Here is a 6,077-nt window from a genome sequence, read left to right on the forward strand (position 1 = left end):
ATCTATCTATCTATCTATCTATCTATCTATCTGCCTGTCTGTCCCTCCGTCCGTCCGTCTGTCCATTATTTATTTTACCTGCTTCTTCGGGCGATGTGGATCTTTTTCAAAATGATGATACATACTGAATTAAAAAAAACATGTTTACAGAACAGTTTTACAGCTTAAATCTGTTTCTTTTTCAGTTACATAATGCTCTTTTTAATAGGACGGTCTTTTGAAAGTGTTTCATATATTTTATAATAAAATTTATTGTAAAATTGTGCATTTTACAGACAATGCTTTTTTTATTTAAATTTTGTTTATCTTGTTTTGCTTTACCTCCCTAATTAAATATGGAACCACATTTGAATGTTTATAATTCTGCTTATTTTATTAGTTTGTTTAAAAATTTTTTATGATCATTATTTTTTTTCAATCTTGAACAGGTAAATAAATCTCCTAGATAATTGTGTTCACAACGTGCTGTAAAACTGTAATACTGCTTCATTTTTGGTTAAAATTCATGACAAGCAGTAGGTTAATTAGTGAAATATTATTGTGCTTTGTTTACTTCTGAAAAACCAACAAGATAGTTGTGTTTGTGGCTGACAGCCATGAGTAAACACAAACACGTATGGCACAAGTCAACAGGTTGTGGGTTTTTACATTCAGACGAGGTAAAGGGTTGAAAAATGGGACTTAACATGCCAACAATCACTATCTAAAAAATGTCTCCCTGTAGTTTGACTTTTATCAGTGGAGGCGCCTAATGTAATTACCTCCCTTTATCAGCCCTAATATCATTCACATCAGGTCACCTCTGTGTTCGCGCTCATGCACACTGGCACCCATTAAGAGTCCCGAAGGTCCCAGAAAACTCCTTTGTCTGATGAAAGAGTCAACAAACACTCGGTGAGAGCAGGAGTTCAGAAAACGCTGATGGAAAAACGAGAAAGCAACGAGAGTGAGAAGAGGAAAAGAGAGAGGGGGAGAGAGAGAGAGAGAGAGAGAGAGAGAGAGAGAGAGAGAGATGGAAAGACAACAACTGACATCTCAGGGAATTTTCCAGGGATGGCTAATCCAATGTGATCAGCGGAAGATTTTAATATTTAAATAGCCAGCAACGCACTAGAAGTTTCTAATTAAATTATAACTCATGCTTGAAAAGCAAAAGTGCATGTGTTGTGGGAGCCTAAATAATTCACTTCGCCCTATATCTTGTCTTTCTGTTAACCCAGAGACAAATGGCACTTGCGAGGGCTTTTAGACGGGGGGAGTTGGCACTGTCAGAACAACATCGGCTTGTAAAGGGCCTCACCCATCAGGGCCCAAATCCAAACTGACTGGCCCCACTACAGAACAACGTCTCTAACCTACGAATTAATTTGGTTAATTAATTCATTATTAATTACCTTAAAGGCCACCCAACACCGGCACGTTGTGCAAAGATGACAGGAAAAAAGCTTCTTCCTAATAAATGAGGGATGTTAATGAGGCAGCAGACAACTATGTTCTGGCTGGGCTCACTATATCTTCCTACCTGCTTGCTCTTATTAGAAGTTTCTAGCAAAAAAAAAAAAAAAAGAAAAAGAGAAAAGTATCAGAAAAGACTTTATTAATTAATACTGCGTTGAAGGATATATGAGAGGCTCACAATATCCATGAAAAGTGTGAAATATTTAGGCTGGTAACATTCATATTAATGGCTAAATTACACATACATCTCAGAAATTAAATTAGAATTCGACCCAACATTGATGGCAGATTCACGTCAAGCATATAAATGTACTTATGGCTCGAGGTTAGAATATCTTTTTTCATTTATTACACTTTCCCCCCCCTACCACCACCAGGTATTTTCGCTGTTGGCCACTCAGGCCTTGCGGCATAATTTAAAAAAAAAGTGAATTACATTTTTGATGGGAACTAATTAGACTTTTTTTTTACCTGAAATTTCCACAGACCGTTGCGTGTTCCTGAGTTGGCATGATGGTGGCATGACTTATTGAGGGACACCAACTGTTCTAACTTCTGCTCGGGAACAGAGGGGGCTCGGAGGTTTGTCTCATCAAGTTTGCAGTACAGAACAGACGCAGCTAGTAAAGACACACAACAACACTGCAGGAAGTAAATGCCTTGCACGCTTTCGGGTGAAAGTAAACTCAAACTACACCTGTGGAGTGGTGGGAATGCACCTATTGAAATGTGACTTGAAAGTTTATGTGACCCCTCCCCTGTGCACCGTGCAGGTTGAGTGATGGCTGAAGAAAGAGGGTTCCCCAATTCAGCTATAATGAATCTAATTCGGATACCATAAAAAGACGGCAACGTCTTGCGGACAGTGGAGGCAGCGCGTCTATGATTGCAGCACCAGGTAAAGTTTATGCTATCTTGAAATGAATGAGCTAACTTTAGCATCAGACATCAGTGAAACATGTCACCGTGTTGCTGTGCCATATTGTGCCGGTCACAACTTGTCTGCAACATTGTTTTGGAGTTGTTGGATTGTGCATTTGATAAATTTTAAGTGAAAGGCGATAAAACTGAATGCCTCCATAGCTTTGGCCAAGCAGCTCTTTAGCTGAACGTGCGTTTCAGAAACATACATTCATAGTTGTGATTTCTGTTGTTTCTGTGTGCGTGTAATTATTTAATATTTATGTCAAACACCCCTTTGAAATTTAAAACACATTAAAAACTCCTAACGTGAAACATTACTTCAATAAAAAGACTTGTCATGTGGTATACACTGATTTGTCTCAACTAAGAAAGCAGTAGAAAAACAGCTATCCTATTAGATGTAAATTTTATCAGGATAACTTTACATTTGGTGCTAAAAATCACGAGTATAAATGCTCACAGGTAAATTCAATTTCAGCATAATACCTCTGGGATCTAAAACAGCTTCCAAAGATAATTAAATTTGAAAATTTTAATAGAAAATTTATTTTTATTTTTTGTTTTTAACATCAATTTCAAAATAAATTTTTTTAGAGCTATAATCATAATACCGTAATAGCGTGTAACCATGATATTTTTCATCCGTCTGTCCATTGTCTGCCGCTTATCTGGGGTCAGGTCGCAGGGGCATCAGCCTAGGCAGAGAGACCCAGACTTTCCTCTCCCCAGCCACTTGGGCCAGCTCATCTGTGGGAATCCCAAGGCATTCTCAGGCCAGCCGAGAAACATAGTCCCTCCAGCGTGTCCTGGGTTTTCCTCAGGGCCTCCGCCCAGTGGGACATGCCTGGAACACCTCACCAGGAAGGCGTCCAGGAGGCCTCCTAACCAGATGCCCGAGCCACCTCAATTGGCTCCTCTCGATGAGGAGGAGCAGCAGCTCTACTCTGAGTCCCTCCCAGACGACCGAGCTTCTCACCCTATTTCTAAGGGCGAGCCCAGACACCCTGCAAAGGAAACTCATTTCGGCCGCTTGTATCCGTGATCTTGTTCTTTCAGTCACTACCCAAAGTTTGTGACCATAGATGAGGGTAGGAATCTAGACCGACCGGTAAACTGAGAGCTTTGCCTTCTGACTCAGCTCCCGCTTCACCACGACAGACCGGTACAGTGCCCGCATCACTGCAGACGCAGCACCAATCCGCCTGTCGATCTCCTGATCCATTCTTCCCTCATTCGTGAACAAGACCCAGAGATACTTAAACTCCTCCACTTGGAGCAGGACCTCCTCCCCGACTCAGAGGCGGCATGCTACCAGTATCCAACTTAAGACCATGGTCTCAGATTTGGAGGCACTGATCCTCATCCCGGCCGCTTCACACTCGGCTGCGAACCACTCAAGTAGAGCTGGAGATCACGATCTGATGAAGCCAATAGGACCACATCATCTGCAAAAAGCAGAGATGTGATCCAAAGGTCACCAAAAAGGATCCCCTCAACACCTTGGCTGCACCTAGAAATTCCGTCCATAAAAGTTATGAACAGAATTGGTGACAAAGGGTAACCTTGGCGTAGTCCAACTCTCACCGGAAACAAGTCCGACTTACTACTGGCAATGCGGACCAAGCTTTGGCACTGGTCATACAGGGACCTAACAGCCCGTATCAGTGGGCCTGGTACCCCATACTCCTGGAGTACCCCCCACAGGAGTCCCCAAGGGACACGGTCAAATGCCTTCTCCAAGTTCACAAAACACATGTAAACTTGTTGGGCGAACTCCCATGCACCCCCCAGGACACTGCTGAGGGTGTAGAGCTGGTCCAGTGTTCCACGACCAGGACGAAAACCACCCTGCTCTTCCTGAATTCGAGATTTGACTATCCGATGGACCACAACATCTAAAACCTTAAGGAACTCCGGGCTAATCTCATCCACCCCTAGCGCCCTACCACCGAGGAGCTTTTGAACCACCTCGGTGACCTCGGCACCAGAGATTGGAGAGTCAGACCCAGGGTCCTCAGCCTCTGCTTCCTCATGGGAAGATGTGTTGGTAGGATTGAGGAGGTCTTCGAAGTATTCAGCCCACCGACCCACAATGTCCCAAGTTGAGGTCAGCAGCGCGCCATCCCCACCATAAATAGTGTTCGTGGTGATCCGCTTTCCCCACTGAGATGCCGGATGGTGGACTAGAATTGCCCCGAAGTCTTTTTCCATGGCCTCTCCGAACTCCTCCCATGCCCAAGTTTTTGCCTCAGTGACCACCTGAGCCACAATCCGCTTGGAATGCTAATACCTATCGGCTGCTTCCGGAGTCCCACAGGCCCAAAAGACCCAATAGGACTCCTGCTTCAGCCTGACAGCATCCCTCACCGCTGGTGTCCTCCAGTGGATTTGAGGGTTGCCGCCACGACAAGCACCGATAACCTTACGGCCACAGCTCAGGTAAGCAGCCTCAACAATGGAGGCACGGAACATGGCCCACTCGGACTCAATATCCCCCACCTCCCCCAGAACGTGTTTGAAATTCCCTTGGAGGTGTGAGCTGAAGCTCCATCTGATGGGGGACTCTGACAGATGTTCCCAGCAGACCCTCACTATATGTTTGGGTCTGCCAGATCTGACCAGCATCCTCCCCCACCAACGGAGCCAACTCATCACCAGGTAGTGGTCAGTTGACAGCTCCGCCCCTCTTTTCACCCGAGTGTCCAAAACATGTGGCTACAGATCAGATGAAACAACAAAAAAGTTGATCATCAAACTGCGGCCTTGGGTGTCTTGGTGCCAAAAGCACATATGGACACTCTTATGCTTGAACATGGTGTTTGTTATGGACAATCCATGATGAACACAGAAGTTCAATAATAAAACACAGCTCGGGTTCAAGTCGGAGGGGGGGTGCGTTCCTCCCAACCACGCCTCTCCAGGTCTCACTGTAATCACCCACGTGAGCGTTGAAGTCCCTCAGCAGAACGAGGGAGTCCCCGTCAGGAGCGCTCTCCAGCATCCCCTCCAAGGACTCCAGAAAGGATGGGTAATCTGAACTGCTGTTAGGCACATAGGCACAAACAACAGTCAGGACCTGCTGCCCTACCCGTAGGCGGAGGGAGGCTACCCTCTCATTCACCGGGGTGAACCCCAATGTACAGGCACTGAGATGGGRGGCAATAAGTATGCCCACTCCTGCTTGGCACCTCTCAGCATGGGCAACGCCAGAGTCGAAGAGTGTCCAACCCCTCTGGAGGAGACTGGTTCCAGAGCCAGAGCAGTGCATCGAGGTGAGTCCAATTGTATCTAGTCGGAACCTTTCAACCTCACACACCAGCTCAGGCTCCTTCTCCACCAGAGAGGTGACATTCCACATCCCTAGAGCAAGCTTCTGTAGCCGAGGATCGGACCGCCAAGGTCCCCGCCTTCGACCACTGCCCAACACACATTTCACCCGAACCCTACGGTCTCTCTCACAGGTGGTGACGCCCACGGGAAGGGGGATCCACGTCTCCTCTTCGGGCTGTGCCCGACCAGGCTCCGAGGGTGAAAGCCCGGCCACCAGGTGCTCACCAACGTGTCCCACCTCCAGGCCTGGCTTCAGAGTGGCGTCCCGGTGACCCGTGTCCAGTCGAGGGAACACTGAATCCATTTTTTGTGTTCATCATAGGGATCTTTGGGCTGCACTTTGTCTGATCCCTCACCTAGGACCT

The 6,077-nt window shown here is 46.1% G+C and overlaps 1 long non-coding RNA gene across 1 annotated transcript in view; it reads left to right on the forward strand.

The window, feature by feature from the left end:
• The window catches only part of LOC106527543 (uncharacterized), a 16,165-nt gene extending 10,706 nt beyond the window's left edge, over positions 1 to 5,459 (forward strand). The window contains exon 3 of the long non-coding RNA XR_001311397.1: positions 5,439 to 5,459. This is a non-coding gene — a long non-coding RNA (uncharacterized LOC106527543). The remainder of the gene's footprint in view (positions 1 to 5,438) is intronic.
• Positions 5,460 to 6,077: the final 618 nt, after the last annotated feature.

The sequence above is a fragment of the Austrofundulus limnaeus genome, unplaced genomic scaffold (genome assembly GCF_001266775.1).
Source record: "Austrofundulus limnaeus strain Quisiro unplaced genomic scaffold, Austrofundulus_limnaeus-1.0 Scaffold331, whole genome shotgun sequence".
Lineage (NCBI taxonomy): Eukaryota > Metazoa > Chordata > Actinopteri > Cyprinodontiformes > Rivulidae > Austrofundulus > Austrofundulus limnaeus.